Raw genomic sequence first — 23,653 nt, 5'->3', positions numbered from 1 at the left:
TTTGAGTAAATATGTGAAATATGGGAGAGGCTTCAATTTTCTTTGAAAAGGTGAAGCCAGATATATTGATAAGATTAACCCAATAATACCAGGTATTTATTTCCTCCCAACAATCCATAAATATGTAGAGAAACCTCCAGGAAGGCCTATAGTTTCGGTGGTCAATTCCCTCTTTTCCAATTTATCGGAATATTTAGACATCATTTTACAACCATTCGTACAAAAAATGAAATCATATTTAAAAGACACAATAAGGTACTAGAAGACTTTGAATGGAAGGAAGATTACATGCTAGTATCAAACGATGTAACATCGCTTTATACTATTATTGCACATGAACAAGGCTGTGCAGCTATTCAACAGGTATTGGAAAATGAGGGTGCCTCATTTGTGGAGTATATCATAGAAGGAGTCAATTTAGTTCTGAAAAAAAAAATATTTTTTTTTTTCACAATAATATACAGTTTTCACAATAAATATTTTCTTCAAATAAAAGGTACGGCAATGGGCACTAAGGCAGCCCCCAGTTAAGCAAATTTATTTATGTCAAAATGGGAGGATACCTATATTTAGAATGAACTCCATGGAAATCAAATTTAATCCTTTTCTATAGATAGAATAACAAAAAGTTCCTATAAAAAAGTTATATCAAGAGTATGATATCGAGAAATTATTAACATGTAACTCTAAAAATGTGATCTATATTCTGGAATGCCCTTGTGGACTCCAGTATATAGGTAGAACAATACGGAAATTAAAGATTAGGGTTAGTGAACACATCAGAAATATAAAAAAAGGATTTTTACAACACTCAGTATCTCAACATTTTTAGAGTTTCACAATAAAGATCCAAAGGAATTAAAATTTTGCGCTATAGAAGAAATTCATAAACACTGGAGAGGAGGCAATACTATAAAACAAATAGGACAAAAGAAATGAAGTGGGTCCTTGAATTTGAAACATTAAAACCCAAAGGTCTAAATGCTGAGTTTGATCTTTATAATTTTCTTTAGAACAAAGTATAAATATTTTTTTTTTATCTCTACAAATACATCACTATAAATTATGGAAAATTATAAAATCTGGGTGTCAAAGAATTGTGAATATTAATTCCACTATACATTCACCTACAACTTACCTGAGAGATATCCGGAGATGAACTTTAGACTCAAAGACTATAATGAACTGACTGAAGGAAGAACTGACTGTACACGAGATCCCGCGATACTTCCTTCAGCATGCGTGTGACGTATGAGGAAGAGGAAGATAGCATCACGTAAACTGAAGACGCCGAGAAGAAGTTTGAAACACCTGGTAGAAGCTCAACGGAGCGAAACGAGTAGCGGACGGTTTTTTTAAACTTTTTAGCGAACGGATTTTAAAACTTCTAACGAATCGGAATAAATATTTATTTATCTTCTATTCTCGAGTACGGTCTTTTTCTTCTTGCTTATTACGGAGGTGTGGAAATGTGGCAAGCTGTCCTTTGAAACAGAGCCGGAGTTCCTATACCATTTGCTGGAGACAAAACCCCAGGAAAAGACTTTTTGAGGAGCCTAATTTCATTATGAAGCATGTGAGTGCAATGGTTGTTTAATCAACATATCGCTTTCTGATCTACTACACCATTATGTGTTTTCTCATTTAAAGATAAATCATACCCAGATATCGTTCAGAACCAAAACATATACACGTTGTGTATATATATATATATTTTATTTTTGTCAATAGACACATGCTGAGTGCACTTTATACATTATTTGTGTTCTTTTTTGTGTGTATATTTCACATTTGTATGTGTATGGGAAATCACATAAATAAGGTGCCGCTGGTATAGAGGGGAGAGCGCAGAAACAGTGACTACCCTTTTTTTTTTTCTCTGTGACATTTAACTAAAATATTAGGAAGAATATCTCGCAATTATTCAATCTCCTTTTCCAACTCCAGGACCAGGTGGATCCACGGATGTTTCTGTTCCACCTGGGGTTAGAGGAACGTAAGCTAAATCAAAGAATACTTATTATACATGGGTTTTTTTGGCAGCAAAGATTTGTATCGCCAGGCAGTGGAGAAACGCTGGCATAATAAATTGGGAGATGATAGTTATTAACCAAATACAATACCAGTACACAATGGAAAGGGGATATTATTATCAACTTGAAAAGATCAACATGTTTGATAAAATCTGGCGACCCTGGAAATTATTTTGGGAGGAACGCGTTGGTACCCCTACATGACAAAATTTTCTTTTATATTTTTGGCCCCTGCACATTTGAAATCAACGTATTAAATTACTATGAGATCAATTTGCGGGCCCACAAGATATATTCCGGCTACTCCCAGGAGAGAATGTTGACGTTGATGTATGAATGTTAAGAAGAAAGGGTAAACGATATTTGTTAGTTCTATGAATTATATATATCGTGAGAAATTCTTTTTTATTTATAATTTTTTTTTTCTTTGTATCCCTTTTGTATTGGACGCATACACGTACAGTATATATGTATTCATACTAAGAAGTTTGATATATGAAATATGGTTCTGAGAATATTATATTATTCTCTTTTGAATAAAAATATATAGATAAAAAAAGAAAAAGGAAAAAAACCAAAAACAACTTGATTCCGGAATAGGCGCACTATATGGGCTTAGGGAAGCCCCATCAAATGTAAGAGTCCACTGATCTTTTAAATAATTATTTTTGAATAATTACATATTGCACAGTCACCTGGTGTTAATTGTATGAAATTTTATTTTATTGGAATTATTTCAGTTGTTACATGAATCACTGTGATGGGACAGATGTTTCCGGTGATCATCTTAATCAGAACTGGATCCCGAGCCTTCCTCGAGTGCTTTCAGTTGTTCTACTATGGCTCTCTCCAGCTTTTCATTTTGGTACTTTAAGATGCTGAAAAAAACATTGAATATTTGTCACATTTATTTGTATTGCAATTGTTAATAAAACATCACATAATCTCACTGCCTGGTTCTCCCTCTTGAAACTACACTGAAAAGAGTTCGTGTTCATTTACATGTTAAGGCTTATAAATTTGCTGTTACTTAGCTGCCCAAATAAATCCATGTCCAGCCTGTGATGATTAAACATGACCAGATAATTAAGCCTGTTACTGATAGCCCAACAATACATCCCTTTTTATTATTTGCATGCAAATAGCACTTCCATGCATGTATGTATCTAGTCACGGTAATAAGATATATTCATAGCGTATCCAATAGTAGGAATAACTTCTCACAATCTCCAGAGACCTGGGATGAAGACAGAAACAAATTCCATAAAATGTACTCACCGTATTCCCACAGCAAATATTATAATCAAACAACTGAATACAGCCGTACCGATCAGGAACATGGCTTGCGCCACAATCTCCGCGTCTAAATTAATGGGGGTTTGTGTCGCGTTTGAGGGCATTCCTGGTCCTTTTGAAATTGCATGAAGAGAAAGAAAGAGAATCGATGAAATATGCTTAGATGTAGCATACCTGTTAAGTGTCTCTACACAAATCCTTGTATTGGGTAAAATAAGGCTCATTCACCAAGTGGAAGATAATTGAACAATTACTGCATTTCTGTTGCTCTATTCAATAACTGATGTGGCAGCCGAGTCTGAATATCAAGTCCTGATAAACTGTTACTCCTTACTTACAGTTAACAAGTATCAGCTCAGTAGCTTGTGAGTCATATTAAACAATTGATATCTCACTCTTTAGTAAATTGACCCACATGTAGCAATATCTGTGGACATGAGGTTGACTTATATATCTCACTGGTAAGATCAATATATAGTGGTGTATGGGAAATATAATGATATGGAATGTGACAATAAACACCATCTTTTTGATCACAAAATCAAACCTACCGCTCAGTCTATAAAACAGGGTGCTGACAGGTGTCTTGCTCTTCGTTTGGGCAGTACAAGTATATTCTCCCGCATCACCAAAGTCAACATCCTTTTTCTCCAAGAAGGGCTTGTCCGTGATGCTCAGTGTTTCACTTTTGTGATTTACTACCTAAAATGAGTAATGGAGATAAACAGAACAATAATAATATGCATCAGCTTCATTACTTTTACTGTTATTAAGTATGTGCGCTACTAATTCCCTCGTGTCACACTTGCTCTTTTACAAAGCCCCATAGTCGCTTTTTGATTATTTTTGCCCCTGGAATGATCTGCCTTTAATGCAAAATAAAATATTTTATCTCACAGAAAACAGAGTGCTTTTACCGGTGGTATTTTTGACAAACATTCCATGATCGGTAGTTCCACAATTTAGTTTATAAGCCAAATTACTTCTCATGTTATTTACAGTTTAATGTGGAATAACGCGATGCTCTGATATTACTTGGTATTTTGGAATTTGAAAAACTGCAATAACTATTCTTGACTTAAACTACTTTTTAGTCTTCAGTGAAATATGTATTCTAGTTGTGAAATGTCTTATAAGGTCTTGTGAACATTACCTTCTTAAAAACGTACTGGATTGGTTCCCCCACATCGACATGCCAATTTAAACTACAATCAAATATTACTTCTTGACCTTTGATTACGTCTGTAGTCCGATCTAAAATGAAAATATCACAAGTGTTATATATATCATGACCTCAAGATTATATCAACTGTAGTATAAAATGTGCGAAAAAGACTCATTTCTTTTATAATTAGTAGCGTAAGGCTAACTCAGATATGCATAGACCTCCACCAGAGCACCAGCAATATGTTTCCATTCTTGCTGAAGATAAATAAATAGGAAGGTGAAAATATGGAAAATAAGCCATTATGGCTATGGCTAAAACGGTTAAAACAAAACATAAAACACAACAATAATTAGAAAAAGAAGAAAATGTGGGATATAGAGAAAAGAGGTTGTAAAGTATTGGGAGAACAGGTCTTGCCAATGTATCCTATGACTTTAATAAATAAGAGAAATTTTCTATTTTCTTGTACAGAATTCTGAATGTCTTACCTCCACATTTCAGTACTTCGGTCATACAGGATTCGTGCCCGCTACAAGGTTTGCAGGATTTCCCACTCTGCACATCTAGAAAAATACAAATGTAATTATTTGCCACTATTCTGACAACTTTTTTCTAAAGAAATGCAATATTTAGTTATTACATGCTTCTAAATTATATTGTGTAGATAATCAGCCTAGATACGTGATTATTTCACAGAAAACAGATATTTGGAGTTTACAGGCCAGTGTTGCTACTTGATAATATGATCTGTCTTTTTTTGTGCCATGCGAAGGAGTTCACCCATGAACCATAATAAAAATGTTTAATATAATTTTCTGGCAGTTTCTTACCTTTGCATATATTGTTGTCTCCAGTGCAAAAGCATAGCGGACACTGAGCAATCTTTTCTAAAACAGAAATAAAAAGTCATAGTTGGATTAAACGGTTATAGGAACAAGCAGCGTATTCTGGTGGCAATAGAATAATCCAGGGGTAATTTCAACACAGAGCGTATTCCGTGCTGAAAGAGATATACGTAGAAGAATTACATGTAACACATGTTTGAGTAGAGTTTTGTAGAAAAAGAACTTTCACTGAAGCTATGGAATCTTTTATGAGCCCACCAACCAGGTTTACTAGACACATCACGAGAATATATCACAACTGACTTTATTTTAATAAGTGATAACCTTTATAATGTAATTTATGAGTGGATATTTTCATTTGATACTGTGTGAGGAGCAAAACACTTACCTTTACATTGGCTATGACCTCCCATGCACGGTACCTTTACCTCTTCACAGTTCTTACAGCTTGTGAGAGTTTGGATCATCAAGCCTGCAGAAAAACATTTAAAAAATCAATACAATGATGGCTGATATGAAGAACATTCTGATTAATATAGACCTGTTCTGGTGACAGTATCCCTAAAATGGGAACCCCTTAGTGGTTGTTGTCCTGTTTCCATTCTTAGCAAAGTAGGACTTATCTTAACCTCTCAGTGGCCACTCTCTTAACAGCACCTCTCAGCTGCTCCATTGGATTATCTCCTTTCTCTGTATTGCACGATACATTTCTGATGTCTCTTCCCCCCGTTAACACTCATACCCTCAATCACCAGCAATTAGGACATATTGTATGTGGAGAATCATGCCAGTGCTGAACAGTTGGACCCATCATGTTCACAAGGATTGTAATTTGTTGTTGTGATTAAAGTATATTAGAAAGACACTTACCACATGCTTTATCCCCTAAAAAAAGAAGAAAACAGAATAAGAAAATGAAAAAAATGATTTGCTATTTAACACTAAAAATACAAAGATAAATGTTTTTACATTGTATGTTATTCCACAATAAATTAAATGTGGAAATAAATGATTTTATTCCGTTTTTAGAAGACATGTCCATAGCATTCCTGGGTTATAACCAGGTCAATTAATATATAATAGTTTGGAACATTTGGAATTTTGAAGTTTTGGAAAGGAATTTGGAAAAATCTGAAATAACTTTAAGTTAGGAAAATATATCTATGGAAATATATAATAACTTCATGAAAAAGAGTCAAACACCAAACATTTAAAGTTAGGTTCTGTCTATCTGTAGAGCTTTCCAGCCAATACACACTTCTTCCTTTACAAAAACCAGAAATGACGTTGAGCATTCGGTTGGACAACTATATTTTATTGTTTTAGTGATGGTTATGTGGGATTTTGTAACCCAACAAGGTAAAAATGCCACACTGCTACAATGTCAGAAGATGTTATTGTTATTTGACCATTAATGTTTATCTCAATAAAGGTTTTTAATTAAGAAACTGATTTCTGGATATAATTTCTTTTAAAGTTCCTCATTCATTAAATGTAGTCATTGTTTTAAGCCATTTGGGACATGTTTATATTTTGGATAAAAAAAAAACCCACATATAGATGTTTAGAAACATTAAATTGTGCTTACCTTTCAGATTAGGACAGTACCCTGGAAACAAAGATAACAACATTAATGCCTCTTCTGTAAAGTGTATTTGCACGCATACAGTATATATCGGCCAATTGAACTATTCGAGTCATCCATAAAGGTTACAACCAATGCCCTGCCAAATAACTGCAAACACTGCTTTCTGTCTATCCCTAGGAGTCTTCTTTCTTAGCCCTGTTGCTGACTACGAGGGGATCAAGAAATAAGCATCTCCATCACACATTTCTATTACGTGTTCCCTCTCACATGATGCACTAAGCAGGGAGCTGGGATACAGTCTAATATCCAAGAACTTCACTAGGAGAGCACTCAATCCCCACTTAATCACAAAGTATGTCTGCTTTGAGTGGGGGGTGACAGAGCCTGATAATGTGATTATGTGGGTTAGGGTGGAAGCTGAGGTCTGGATAAAATTATTATTCCTCATAAATACATAAATCGATATAATTCCACAATAGGTGGTCTGTTGCCCAACCACTAATGTAACAAGAAAAAACCCTAAATGTGAAAATAAATACCCCCATACTGGGCATAAACATGATGAACTATATAGAAATTAATACAGAACTACCAGTAATCTCTTTACACATAATGCAAAAAATACATCAAATCTAAAAAATAGTCCTCATTATTGTTAATGCTCTATTGGTTAATTACCTGCAAAGTTACATTTCAAATCTAATATTAACACACTAGTTATTTAGGTTTTCAAAGAGATTGTGCGTCTTAAATCCTTACTTACTTTCTGACATAAACTGGGTAAAGATGGCACTGAAGTTTGCTTTAAGGTGTTTCAAACTCGCATCGATTGTGTTCATGTAGTGAGTTCCTACCAAAAGAAAAAAGTTTAGTTACGGGCCAAATACATACATTTCCCACCCATTCTGTGATCGTCGGGATGCGGGGGTAACCATATACTTTACAATATCCTTTATTCATGTTTAGAATATCGTGTCGGTGAAGACTAAACCTCTATTTGTCTCCTTTGAAGAAAACCACCTGTTAGAACATTATTTTTAATTACGTTCTGCCCCTTCCAAATCTCAGCAACAATTTGGGAATAAATGAATCCCCGATCTGCTGTACAGAAGTAAAGTTGATTTGAGTCGTTGAACGAGCATCTGCCAGCCCAACGGCGCTAATCCTTTTTTTGAATCTACCACTAGTGTTATGGCTCAATCACTGCACTTCTTCTTTGTAACAATATTCAATACACACATCGGTCTATATCTGGCTACTTGAGATAAAGGGGTTAATAACATGAAATATAGCAAATAAATACCTTCAGCGACTGAGGCACCGATCGTCTGCACAGGATTGTCAAGTTGTTCAACCAATTGGGAAATAGCAAGTTTATCTGAAAAACACATTGTAAAAGTCATGAGATTGGAAAACTGCATTTTAAACCATTTTGACCTGATGTTCTCCAGGAATAATCGACCCACTGAGTGCAGCGGCATCATAAAAAATCAGCATTTTCAAATGTTAAGAAATTTCAAGTTATAAAGTTTTATACAAGATTGAAGAGGATTTTCCACCCTGATATTGTCATTGGTGTTGGCACAGCTAGAATTAGGACATATTGTACCCGAGCTGACCCTTGGAAGCTTTCTATATGACAATCCCATTCCTTACAGGGGCCAATATTAAACCAAACAAATTTAAATGAAATATAATCCACCAGCCACTCCCACAGATAGAACCCTAATGCTTAATACAAGGGTTCATGTTTTAATCCTAATACATTTATTAAGATGTTACTACTTACCAAGTAGAAGACCTGCAAAGTGATCTGTTATGTCACTTATTCCCTTGCTTATGTAAGCATGGACTTTTTGAAAATCTGCCACATGCTTGTTTTTCAAAATTATGTTAAACTGATCAAGCTTTCTTTCAGCGTCCTGATGACATTTTAGGCAGCCTGAAACCTGGGAATCAGGCATTAACACCAAAAGAAATACAATACAGAAAATCATTCTGCTAGACATTAGCTTTCCAACTAACCAAACAGCTGTCAGTTAATGGAATGTGACAAGGAGCAGAGTTGACAGAGCATAAATTCACTGGGTTTGTGATGTCATTATTGTGACATCACAAAGCACCCATCACTTGCATTGGCCAGCCTGTGCTGATTAAACATGACCAGATAATTAAGCCTGTTACTGATAGCCCAACAATACATCCCTTTTTATTATTTGCATGCAAATAGCTCTTTCATGCATGTATGTATCTAGTCACGATAATAAGATATATTCATAGCATATCCAAAGATAGAACCCTAATACTTAATACAACATTTTATGATGATTCATGTTTTAATCCTAATACATTTATTAATCTGTTACTACTTACCAAGTAGAAGACCTGCAAAGTGATCTGTTATGTCACTTATTCCCTTGCTTATGTAAGCATGGACTTTTTGAAAATCTGCCACATGCTTGTTTTTCAAAATTATGTTAAACTGATCAAGCTTTCTTTCAGCGTCCTGATGACATTTTAGGCAGCCTGAAACCTGGGAATCAGGCATTAACACCAAAAGAAATACAATACAGAAAATCATTCTGCTAGACATTAGCTTTCCAACTAACCAAACAGCTGTCAGTTAATGGAATGTGACAAGGAGCAGAGTTGACAGAGCATAAATTCACTGGGTTTGTGATGTCATTATTGTGACATCACAAAGCACCCATCACTTGCATTGGCCAGCCTGTGCTGATTAAACATGACCAGATAATTAAGCCTGTTACTGATAGCCCAACAATACATCCCTTTTTATTATTTGCATGCAAATAGCTCTTTCATGCATGTATGTATCTAGTCACGATAATAAGATATATTCATAGCATATCCAAAGATAGAACCCTAATACTTAATACAACATTTTATGATGATTCATGTTTTAATCCTAATACATTTATTAATCTGTTACTACTTACCAAGTAGAAGACCTGCAAAGTGATCTGTTATGTCACTTATTCCCTTGGTTATGTAAGCATGGACTTTTTGAAAATCTGCTACATGCTTGTTTTTCAAAATTATTTTAAACTGGTCAAGCTTTCTTTCAGCGTCCTGATGACATTTTAGGCAGCCTGAAACCTGGGAATCAGGCATTAACACCAAAAGAAATACAATACAGAAAATCATTCTGCTAGACATTAGCTTTCCAACTAACCAAACAGCTGTCAGTTAATGGAATGTGACAAGGAGCAGAGTTGACAGAGCATAAATTCACTGGGTTTGTGATGTCATCATTGTTACATCACAAAGCACCCATCACTTGCATTGGCCATAGTATGTGTTAATCATTTCTGTATATATGCCAGTAAACTCTCTTATACCCACAAACAATGCAGTAGAAACCTTGAGTTTGATTAAAATTCATCAGGGGACCCTATGTATCTATACCACAATCAGATAAAAGATACCACTGAGTAGGAGATAATACAAAAGTGTGCCTTCTGTGGCTATTTGAAATATCCGGAGGTTACTTTTGTATTTCTGATTGAAAACATACACTCCGTTTGAATTGATTTGCAGCCAAAAACAAAAAAGCAACAGTGGAAGTAACCATGTAATAATGTTTCATTTTTGTATTTCTTTCACAGGATAGAGACGCCCACTTTGATTTGCACAGCCATCTACTTCTTGCAGAGGCCAACAGCAGATCCTGTTTACTAGTTTACTGTCTTGTGATTGATCTTATAGGCAAATGAATATCCCAGGTGCCCATAGGCAAATAAACACTACCGAAACCTTTAATAAACTGTATGGGTGTATATTAGGATAAGTGTGGTTATGCACATGTGTAAAGTAGAGGGAATGTATTACCCTCTAACATATAAGCAGGGCACGGAGATAAAGCAGGAGATGTATTATGCAGGGAGCCAGTACACTTACCATGTGCATGCAGAAGAGAAGCCACTGAATACATTTTTAGGGGAAATCTAAGGAAAATGATATTGACATTTTATGTGTATAGTACCAATAATGTACATGTTACCTAATACAACATGTAAAAGTAATTGGACACTTAAACTACAGTACATCAAGTACAGAAAACATGTTTAACTGTATCGGTTTGTAAATTATAATATACATCAGTATTATTCCCATGCTGATAATGTATGGTGTGTAACTCCCTGTAGCTGAGCTCAACATCTCGCAGGTGGCAAAAAAGACTGCACTTTTTAAGTCAAATCATACATTGGGAACTTCCAGTAAGGTGGTTTGACCTCTGAAACCCACATGCTGAGCCACGCAGGTGCGCTGTGCTATGAGTCGGCATCCTACCCAGATTTCACTTGCACGGTCCTGGAATGAAGAGTTAAGTCCCAGGTCCTGCATGTATCTCTTTCTGTCCCGTGAATTTTTTATTTTTTTTGGATAATAGGTATTGCTTGGGAATCCAAATGTCATCAGCCAGCATCGGTAAAACCACACTCAAGACTACCTTGATTACACACCAGTCATACCACCAGAAACAAACACTCAAATTGTGTCCACGAAAGGTGTTTGGCTGTATTCATTCAGAAATATGGGGCATGGTTTGTATTATGGACTGATTATATTATAACGGATGAAGTCGTTCTGTGATCCCTAATTCTCTGATTCTTTCTTTCTAGTTTGATTACGTTTGAAACCCATCCCCCAGTCATATTTCATGCAACCAGGTTCTTGTCTAGAATTGGTGACATTGCACTCACATACTCTGTGCAAATACTCTGAAAAATACCCTTCATAAATGCCTATAAATCCCCCTATATGCCACTCTGCCTCCAGAAATCCCTTAAACCCCCTTTATGCCACCCTGTCCCACGATATGCCTTTTAACCCCTATATGCATAAGAAGGCATAAGGCATTTCTGGAGGCAGGGTGGCATATAATGGGTTAAAAGGCATTTCATGGGGCAGAGTGGCATATAGGAGGCTATAAGGCATATCAGGGATGCAGAGTGGTATATAGGAGGGTATAAGAGGGTATAAGACATATCAGGCAGGCAGAGTGGTATATAGGAGGGTATAAGAGGGTATAAGACATATCAGGCAGGCAGAGTGGCAAGCCTAGCCGCAGATGTGCAGAACTGGGGGACAGGTTGACAAATAAAAGGAAATAAAAACAGAAATTTTTTTTTCTCAATCATAGCTTTTATTAAATATGAAAAAATATTTTATATGAGTTAACATTTACTAGTAAAACTTTTTTCCTATGGGGTTGTCTTATATTGAGGCTTTTTCTATTTTTCCTAATTTAATATTCAGATTGTGGGGGTTCGTCTTGCTCGATCATAGAACCATAACTATGGTCTTATATTCGAGGTCGTCTTCTAATCAGATCTCAAATAGAGGAGTAAGATCCAGATCCCTTGCAGTGCTGCAGGGGACCTGGATCCTTCTCTCTGGCAGTCGGTGGAGGTCTGTGCTATGCGCGCAGACAACCTCCACTGCTGCTGCCACATCCACTGGGGCTTCTGTGACGGAGCACCGACATCACATGGCTTTCTGGTGCTCTTTCATATAAACTTCGGTGGAAGTACTGGCAGGAGCAGCGGAGGTTTCTGTGCGCATCATGCAGACCTCCAATGGCTGCCACCCACTAGACAGCAAGGAATCTGAAGCATGTGAACAAGTCTAGGGTAGCACTGGTAACTGGGGGCAGGGTAAGAGTGATATAGGGGGTTATAAGGGATTTCTGGAGGCAGAGTGGCATAAAGGGGGTTAAATGAATATCAGGGTGGCAGAGTGGCATATAGGGGATTAAAAGGTTTAACGTTATATTCCAGCGCTCAGCAGTGAATCAGCGCGCTCTCTGCAGAGCAGCGAGACAGAGGCGCTTCCACTGCAGGACTTCTACAAGGTAATTGAACTTCAAAAGGTGGAAAGAGTAGATAGTGAGAAGAGGGAGAGAGGGTTGATAGGAGGGGTAGATAGGGAGAAGGGAGTGATAAGGGGTAGATAAGCAGAAGGGAGTGAGAAGGGGTAGATAGGGAGAAGGGAGGGAGAGTGAGTAGATAGTGAGAAGGGGGGAGAGACGGGGTAGATAGTGAGAAAGGAGGGTAGTGAGAATATTGAAATAAAGAGTCAGAATGAGAGAGAGAATGAATGGATTAATGTGTGGATGAATTGTGTGAACGAGTGAGGTTATCAATTAATGTGTGGATGAATTGTGTGAATGAGTGAGAAAATGGATGAATTTGTGAGAATGCATTAATGATTATGTGTTACAAATTTGTGTGAAAGAGTGAAAGAATAAATGATTGTGTGAATAATGTGAATAGCGTTGATGCCAAGGCTGGCCTTTGGGGTGCGTGGCCTGTGATCTTTGCAGTGGCGGAACTACCGGGGTCGCAGGGGTCGCGACTGCGACCGGGCCCCGGCGGCAGGGGGGCCCAAGCCAAGGGGCCGCCCGAAATCTTTTTTCCTTTTTTTTTTTTTTTAAATAAGGCAGGGGCGTCCAACATGCGGCCAGGGCAACCGATCTTACACGAGCCGCACCTCAAGCCCTGCTACTTACTTGTGGGAGGGTCTTCTGGACTGCACAGAGGAAGCGGAGTTCACGTGACATCCTACTTCCTCTGTGCTTTAGCAGAGAAGGCAGAGGGAGGCCGCGCCCCCTGCTGAAGTCTGTGAGCGGCATCGAGGAGCTGCAGTGCAGGTAAGGGGGTGGGGAGGGTGTTTGAATGAGTGTGTGTGATTGAGGGAATGAATCTGTGAATGAATGATTATGAGTGTGTGTGTGTGTGTGTGTGTGATGTGTGTGTGATAGCATGGATGTGTAAGTGCTGGAACCTAGGCATGATGGGACTGTGATTGCTGTTAGCAATCACACTCCTATCATGCCAAGTCAGCCAGTACATGCTGAAACCTGGCCAGCTGCCCCCCTTGTGTAGTGATGCTGCCAGCAGTATGGGGTCTGCACTTACAGCCACCCTGTACCAGCATTTACTGGCTGACTTGGCATGATAGGAGTGTGATTGCTAACAGCAATCACAGTCCCATAATGCCTAGGTTCCAGCATTTACTGGATGGATGTGTAAGTGCTGGAACCTAGGCATGATGGGACTGTGATTGCTGTTAGCAATCACACTCCTATCATGCCAAGTCAGCCAGTACATGCTGAAACCTGGCTAGCTGCCCCCCTTGTGTATTGATGCTGCCAGCAGTATGGGGTCTGCACATCACTTACAGCCACCCTGTACCAGCGTGTATTGGCTGACTTGGCATGATAGGAGTGTGATTGCTAACAGCAATCACAGTCCCATCATGCCTAGGTTCCAGCATTTACTGGATGGATGTGTAAGTGCTGGAACCTAGGCATGATGGGACTGTGACTACTGTTAGCAATCACACTCCTATCATGCCAAGTCAGCCAGTACATGCTGAAACCTAGCTAGCTGCCCCCCTTGTGTAGTGATGCTGCCAGCAGTATGGGGTCTGCACATCACTTACAGCCACCCTGTACCAGCATGTACTGGCTGACTTGGCATGATAGGAGTGTGATTGCTAACAGCAATCACAGCGAGCACAGTCCCATCATGCCTAGGTACCAGCATTTACTGGTTGCCTGGGTATGATAGAAGTGTGATTGCTGTTAGCAATCACACTCCTATCATGCCAAGTCATATTGCTAATTTTGTCCAATTGTGTGTTACCTACTTTTATTAAACATTTTTATTATTATTTTTAAAGGTGGGGGTCATTTTCGGTTTTGGCTAAGTGAACCCTGAATGTTTTGGTCCAGAATTTTCATTTTAGTTCATCCCTAGAATAAATCTAGGGAATCCTGAATTTGTAGTCGCAAAACTTTCAAGGCCCAGAAATCAGTGAGAGGAAGAGTAAAGGTTTTGTGTCATTTTACTTTATTTTAATCTGCATGTTTTATTAAAGGCCATATTTTTTGTCACAGTGAAAAATGAGTGCGGCCCGCGCACGTATACAATTCTGATGAAGTGGCCCACTGCAGAAAAAACTTGGACACCCCTGGATTATGCCCTTTGTACATGCGCCCCTTTTTCTTTGATTTTTTTACAGATATGATTCAATATGTAAATTGAATTTGTTGAAAAAAAATTGTTGGGTAAAAATCATGTTTTTCATGGGGGGGTGAGGGGGCCCTTAACAGATTCTCGCACCCGGGCCCTGAGGCGTCTAGTTACGCCCCTGGATCTTTGCCTTAGGGGGTTTTATCTATACCTTTCATTCTGAGTTTTTCTGTGAATTCCAATTAATCTATTCCTGCAAAGCTGGGTTTTTGTGTTATTCTGTTGATCTGCTATGCTATGTTTCCATACATTAGTTATGTATACTTGCAAATACAGGGGTTATACCTGGAGTGCTGTTTCCATGTGTTGTTTATTTGATCTATACCCTCAGTGCTGAGTTTACATGTGAATTCCAGTTGATCTACACATGCAATGCTGGGTTTGTGTGTTATGTTGATCTGTACATGCAATGCTATGTTTCCATACATTATTTATGTATACCTGCAAATACAGTGTTTTTATGTTTTATTCAGTTGATCTATACATGCATGAGCTATTTACATGTGTTATTTATTTGATCTATACCTGAACTACAGGGAGTAAGTAAAAGAGGGGTGTGGTTTAGTAAATGAGGGGACAAAGGGACTCTGGGGATGATTACGGGGAGAGGACCTCTCAATGTCACGGTGCTGTCAGAAGGAAGGAAGACTGCGTAGACTCTCACAGTCGTCCCCTGATCTGCAGTCAGTGTGGGCAATTTTTTGGGGGGTGTTGTAGAGGAGGAATTAATTGCATGACAGGGAGCGTGGGGCAGGGCCCAAGGAAGTGCTTGGGTAGGGTCCAATTATTTCACATTAAAATATATTGGCAACAGGGTCTAATATTTATATATATATATCTATATATAGATATATATCTATAGATATATATATATATCTATTGGCAGCGGGATCTTATATTTATATATATTGGATATATTGGCAGCAAGGGCTATTTATATATATATTGGCAGCAGGGTCTAATATTAACATATATTGACAGCAGGGTCTAATATTTATATTCATATTGGCAGCAGGGGCTAATATTTATAAATATCGGCAGTAGGGTCTAATATTAAAGAATGAAAACTGCCAGTTCAGCAGAAATCATATTTTAATCATAGTCTTTACTTTAAAGAGATCAGTATATATTGCATCGTTAAAAATGCATGTCTAACGCATATATATATATATATATATATATATATATATAAGTGTATATGTAGGGTTTTATAATTGTCCCCCACACACTTTGGTCTCTGTCCCCCCATGTGCCTCCCCCAAATATGAAAGCTAGTGACGCCACAGGGTATAAGGTATTTCTTGGGGCAGAATGGCATATAAGGGGGCAGAGTGGCATATCTGGGGGGGGCAAAGTGGCATTTAAATAAAAAAAAGGCATTTATTCAATCACAGTTTTTATTAAACATAGAAACATAGTTTATTGAATTAATATTTACTAATAAAACTTTTTTCCTATAGAGGAATTCCTGAATTAATATTCAAATATTGTTTTTTTGTTCAGGACAAGATACCATTAATTTAATCATATCATCTAATTTACTATTAAAGAATTATAGAATATGTTGAAAAAATGAACCAAAAACACAGCTTCTGACTTTTATTTGAAAAATACTTTACAGAAGTGAAAGAAAAAATGGCCAGACTGGTTCGAGATGACAGAAAGGCCCCTTACAAAAAAATACTGCAGTTTTTCTGAAGTAATACTGCCGTTTTTTGGACATGAAAAAACTGCAATACTGCACTTTTACTGCAGTATTACTGCACATTTACTGCAATAAATGCAATAAAGCTGCAGTACATTGAAGTACAACTGTAGGTTTGCAATATAAAAAAAAAAATGCAGTAAATGTGCAGTAAAACTGCAGTACAGTGAAGTACAAATGCAGTAAAACTGCAGTAAATGTGCAGTATTGCAGTTTTTTCATGTCCAAAAAACTGCAGTATTACTTCAGAAAAACTGCAGTAATTCTTTGTAAGGGGCAACAGTAACTCATATAACCATTCCTTGAAGCAGATGGGCTACAGCAGCAGAAGACCACACCGGGTGCTACACCTGCCAGCTAGGAACCGGAAACTGAGGCTCCAATTTTCACAGGACCACCAAAACCGGACAATGGAAGACTGGAAGACTTGATGTTTGAACAACATAGACATGCCTAAATGCATTGGGTTGCTGCCATGTTATTGGCTGATTAACTATTTGTGTTAACAACCAATTATACAGGTGTACCTGATAAAGTGACCATTTTTCCTTGTTAACAGGAGCAAGGTTTTGCTGTCATGCACACAGCAGTTTACTATCTAAGAGTGACACTTAGACACCGTTGCAGCTCTTCCCTTAATAGCAGTTGCATTGCTGATGCTGCCTCATACGAAAGAGCCCTATCACAAGACTGATAGATAACCCGATAACACAGGCTGGTCTTTCTGGCTGGGGAGTTCTCAAATCGATCCTGTAGCTGAATGCGAACAACAGTCCCCTTGGAGACTCTTTGGACAATAGTGTGAAACGCTATATCATCAAACACTGAGCCTTCACCGACCCAGAAGCTGACATCATGGACATAGTATGGCGGATACAAAGATAAGGTTTGAAAGGGTTTTAGCTGGTGATGCTTGTACTGTTGCATGAATCGAGCATCTGCTGTCCAGAGCAGTCGCCAATCAGGGACACCTAAAAGAAGCAAGGTTATTAGGTCTATATTAATTGTCACCAGTAGAAGACCAAAGTTGTTACTTAGCTGCCCTGGTAAAACTGAAATTATACGTCCTACAACTTGATCTCCATTACAAGCAGGTGCTGACATATTAATTGTATAATGTGCACCAGTAAGCTTCTGGTGAGCAGTTAAAGGGTTCACATTTGTACAGGATTCTAATTCATTCTTAACAAAACAAATAGATTCACTGGATGTAAAAGTCACTAGAGACATTATAGCCTTTTCAACAGCATCAATCAGCAGTTGATGATTGGTTGTGGCATCGTTACTCTGAAAGCCCAACATGATAAGAGTCTCACGCTAAACTGGCATAATCCACGGTGATATTAAACACTTCCTAAAAACAGGCCCACTTAAAACATACAGAGAATTGGATGAAATATGATTTTTCTTAATTATACAGTCAATACAGTGTGTCAGTGATGGCCTCAAGTAACTGATTCTAAAGTTCTGATCTGTGTTTTCATCACATGTTGCATGGACATCCATCACATAAGTGTTTTTATCACAAGAAGCCTTCTTTTCCTGAAGATCATGAAAGTCCCTTGATGGTATTTCATTCTTGTCAGTAGTCCGGATATAATACAAACTGGCTTGAGACTCTAATTGCCAAGGACAAGCAGAAGAAACACAAGTCTCACGTACAAGAGGGAATGTGTCTTTGAAATGATTTAGGATCATGGATTGGCCAAGGAAGGCCACAAGTTTATCATTGAGTAGGTTGGTGGGATGACATGGATCTCTTCTCAGTAAATCTCCACTACATAAATGAAAGAAGCGACATTGTTATATAATGTTAGGAACAACCTCTTAATGAGATGTAATTATAAATCTAAAAATATATGCCATATACAACAGACAGATTATTATTGAAGTTGTCAAAAGTTATCAGCTGGACACACTAAATGTTCCTTGTATTTTCCAAAAGTATGATTTGATGGATCATAATGATTCTGGCAAGATCCTGCTTAGCTAGACAATGACTGATGGGGGATGTTTCAAGACAATATTTTACATAAACATGCTTATGTAGAAGCTATTTTGGCAATTCCATGAGTTTGGGCAATAGGGAGTTAGCAGAAGAGCTTGCAAGAGCGTTGGAGTTTCAAATGCCTCATTTCACAACAGTGGCAACTTTCTTGAGCAGGAAGGGCTGAACTCACCTAGACCTGTATAATGCATAAGAAAATTCTGAACACTCATTGATTTAACATACATTATAAAAAGCCAGCCAGTGAGCCAGGCAGCTCCTGCAGCAAATACACACCAGTGGTGGACCTTTATAATGCATAGTGAAGTCAAGTTTACTTTAGTGAACAAACCGCAAACATATAGTGAGATCACACAAATGGAACATACACGCATTAGTACCTAACTAGACAGCCATCATTAGCACTTACATTTTATCACTCCATTCTGGGGTCTGGTGAGAAGGTGGCGTTTCCATTAACATACTGATTATGTCCAGCGGAATCATGTTCTCCACTGGCAAACCTCTGGTGAAGATATGATTCAATGAGCCATCCACAAGAAATTATTTTTCTTGGCTTCTGTGGCAAAGAGAAACGGGCACAAACAATTATATAAAACATCCATGTGTTCAGTGACCACAAGATATGTTTAACTTTTTAGGCAAAGCAGAGGCCCATGAGCTGCTGCTGAATAATATCAAATGTATATACGTGGAACCTTCACGCAAAGAGCAAGGAGCTAAACATTATTGTGGACTGTTAAGAAAAGCATGTACCGTATACAACCTTCATGGTGCATGATTAGTAGATGCTATTGCAACAGATTACCGGCATCTTAAACAGGCAAAGAAAAAAGAAAACCTTATGACATGAGTTAAGGGACACTCAAACCATCAAACGCACTTTATTGCACATGAAAGCTGAGTATGCCCTACAGGCATGCCTCAGGTCCTTGGTTTGAAAGAATTGCGTTCACTTGAATAAACTATTTACAATATACCGTATTTGCCCGATTATAAGACAAGGTTTTTTCCAGAGCAAATGCTCTGAAAAATACCCCTCGTCTTATAATTGGGGTCGTCTTATAATCAGACCTCAAATAGGTCAGACTATGAGACTAAGATCCAGATCCCCCACAGCGATGCAGGGGACCTGGATCTTCCTCCTGTGTTATGCCGCCCCCCAACTTACTGGTGCTTCTGAATCCCCGGTGCTAAGTCCGGGCAGCGTGTAGAGCGAGGACAGCGGACTAAGCACCGGGGACTCAGATGCAGGGGACCTGGATCCTCCTGTGTTATTCCCCCCAATTTACCGGTGCTTCTGAGTCCCCGGTGCTTAGTCCAGGTAGAGCTCTACGCGATTCACGTAGACAACTTCCGCTCAAGCGCGTAGAGCTCTACACGCTGCCCGGACTAAGCACCGGGGACTCAGAAGCACCGGTAAGGTTGGAGGAGGGAGGGGAATCTACCTCCTGTGTTATGCCCCCCCAGTTTACCGGTGCCTCTGAGTCCCTGGTGCTTAGTCCGGGCAGCGTGTAGAGCTCTACGCGATTCGCCCGGACTAAGTGTAGTTGTAATTTCTGGAGGCAGAGTGCTCTTTTAACCCCCTTAATGCCACTCTGCCTCCAGAAATGCCTTTTAACCCTCTATGCGCCACTCTGCCTCCTGAAATGCCTTATACCCCCATATATGCCACTCTGCCCCATTATATGCCTTTTAACCCCCTAAATGCCAGAGTGGCATATAGAGGTATAAGGCAATTCTGGAGTGGCACATAGGGGGGTCAAAAGGCATATCATGGGGCACAGTGGCATATAGAGGGTATAAGGCATTTCTGGGGCAGAGTGGCAAGCCTGGGGGCAGGTTGAAAAAAGGAAATAAAAACAAAATATTTTTCTCAATCGTAGCTTTTATTAACAAACAATTGTTCACATAGTTTACATGAATTAATATTTACTGGTAAAACTTTTTTCCTATAGGGTCGTCTTATATTCAGGCTTTTTTTCATAAATTAATATTCAGATTTTTGGGGGTCTTATAGTCAGGGTCGTCTTATAATCGAGCAAATATGGTAAATACATTATGCTGGCAGTTATATATCACGAGGTCCCATAACTTGGATAGTAGCAATTCTTAATCCCTGAATGGAATGATTTCTGGCAATACATTTAAAATACAGAGACACATGGAGATCCACCATCAACTTACCTGTACCCTGTGGACTGATACCCACTGTATACATCACTGGCAAAGGGAACAACTGCACTCAGAAAAAACCCCGCTCTGGCTGCCATGGATACCACTTGCCAGCTGTTATGCCATTCTCTCATTGGACGGTCAGCAGGAGTCCCACCCTGTCCTTTACATAAGGCCACATGGATGTCCCCTTTCTGGGTTAAAACATCTGCACAGCTGCAAAAGAATAGGTATCACTGTCAATGATCACTAATTCTTGCCTTTAAAACAAAAATGCCGTGGTTCCTAGATTTTTATATCTTGTCCCATTTTACAGTGACACATCTTTCTTGCTCCTGGACCTGCCAATCTGGCTGCTTGCATTAATTCCATATGTGGTCTGCTCCATCATCACTTTGTGTAATGTTCACACTTTTGTTCTTTTGACCCATCTTACCCAGCATGCATGAAGAGCGTTTGGGGATACCAATGGGACGTTGCCTTTTGGACCATTTCCCATCAACAATTCTACACCTTGTGAAAAAAAAGATTTAAAATGAACTGGTTGCCAGTTAATACTTAACCTTTGAAAAAAATTTGCAAGCAGCTCTCTGTTCTTCTTCACACCAGCCTTCCTTCCACAATGAGGGAAGTTGAAAATAATTCTATCATAAGGTGCATTGGAAGACAAATCATGATCTTTAAATCTTGTTGCATCCACTCCAAAGTAGATTATAGCTCCTGAAGAGAAGAAACTCAAGATTATATTATTTATACCGCTGAGTGAATCATGGCATTGGCTAATCAAACCAATAAGCCAAGTTCCAAATTTCTGTAAAAAGCCTTAAGAAATGGTTTCACTAAGGACAGCTTGGAGAGTAAATGTCACGCTGAGGCAGAACATTCAAACTTACATAACAGATCATCATTACACGTCTAGCAAATGCATGCATGATTGCCAATATCCTACTTTCTTTTAGTGTGAGACATTGTTTAATAAAAGGTACATCGAGCTGTGCGTCAGAGTTTAACTCCCTAATGGAATTCTATGAATCCTAGTTCTTACAGTGCAACGAAAGAAAACAGTAGGAACATCACGAGACTGAGAACTTACATTGAACTACGTCTAGATAGTAATTTAACCAATCCGCTGCAAATCGTTCCTCCGCTTTTACCTTTGTCTCGAAGTGTCTGTACATTCTGGCAGGCAAAGGGCTTTTCGCATATTGTATCTTCAGCATCATAACAGGTGGCAGTAATATGATATTTGTCTTGGCTGGTATTGCAAAGGGCAAGGGAGAAGGAGAAATTTCCTTCACCCACCAACAAGACATTAAGACGTTCCTCTGTGTTATTTTGATCTAAAAGAGAAATCCAGTTAGAACAAAAGGGGGGACTACGCAATTCTTTTGTTTTGACATTCTTTTATAGTTCCTCGGCGTACACATGGCTGCCGGTAGCTATACAACAATTTTTCACTATACGCCATGCTCATTTCAAACAAAGCCATAAGGCACACCAACATCTCTTTTTAGTTTAAGAATTTAAACAAAGTGTTAGTCACTGGTTTATAGGGCTGCAACAACTAATCGATAAAATTGATAATGAAAATCATTGCCAACGAATTTCATTATTGACTAGTTGAATCAATTTTTTTGATAGATTATAAAATGAGGGTATTTTCCACAGCAAATGCTCTGAATAATACCCCTCATTTTATAATCTGTTTCATTCAGTGTGACTCGCAGCAGTTACTACTTACAGTCCCTCCGATGATTGGCCCAGCCCCTTTTTTCTCCCAGTCCCTCCCTGCAGCCACACTGATGATTGGCCCCGCCCATTTCCGTATAGCGTCCACACTGCTCAGCAACTCATCTGAGTATAAAATTAATATTTGGGATGCTGAAAGATAGGGGAGGTGGGGGTTAATTTAGGATCAGTCATGGTTAATGGGGAGTTTAGGGTTAATTTAGGGCGAGTCGTGGTTAATGGGGTGTTTAGGGTTAATTTAGGGGCAGTTATGGTAAATGGGTCATTAGGGTACATTTAGAGGCAGTTATGGTTGATGGGGTGTTTAGGGTTAATTTAGGGGCAGTTATGGTTAATAGGGCCTTTAGGTTTAACCCCTTGACTGCTAACGACGGCATGGTGACATAATTGGAAAAGGGTTTTCTAATGACAAATTAACCTTTTAAACGTATGAATTAGCGAACACAACGTGCTATTGGAACACAGTGATAAAGAGCCTCCGTACGCCTATAAAGATCTTCCATTAGAAATCAGCAGTTTACAGCTGCAACAGTTATGTACAACATTAACACCATCTGGACAAAATATGCTTTTGGTTTTTTTTCCCCACAAAACCATGGAAATTTCTGACATATACCGTTATATATATATATAAGGGGTACCTTGTAAAAATAGTGACAAACATACAAGCTGTGTACACATAGTTAGGAAATGTTCTTGCCTTTGGCTGCCCAATCGCGATTAGCAGGAAAATAATAATGGAGCAGATCCAGTAACCGAGAACCAGAAGCATAGACTTTCCTATTATGTTAAAGTGCCAGAGACAAATCTTTGTATCCCGTCTATGATTCTGGAAGCCAGACCCCTTATGAGTACTTATATGCAAGAAGCGCTCAACCAGCCTCTATTTACCCAACATAGGGGATTCAGTTTGGCCTTTGGTCCCAAGAGACCACTTTCATAACGCGACAAGCCGACAACCAAAGGGTTAATCCCTACAAAGAAGACTGTATGCATCACACAGATTAAGGGGCTCACCCATGGCGA

At 38.6% G+C, this 23,653-nt stretch overlaps 1 pseudogene; it reads right to left on the bottom strand.

Moving 5' to 3' along the window:
* Positions 1 to 1,924: 1,924 nt before the first annotated feature.
* Positions 1,925 to 23,648, bottom strand: LOC149298002 (uncharacterized; annotated as a pseudogene).
* Positions 23,649 to 23,653: the final 5 nt, after the last annotated feature.

This window comes from Sceloporus occidentalis, unplaced genomic scaffold, assembly GCF_023333645.1.
Source record: "Sceloporus occidentalis isolate IW3139 unplaced genomic scaffold, rSceOcc1.0.p SCAF_35, whole genome shotgun sequence".
Taxonomy (NCBI): Eukaryota; Metazoa; Chordata; class Lepidosauria; order Squamata; family Phrynosomatidae; genus Sceloporus; species Sceloporus occidentalis.
The sequence above is the reverse complement of the archived record's forward strand: the minus strand, read 5'-3'. Positions and strand labels throughout refer to the sequence as shown.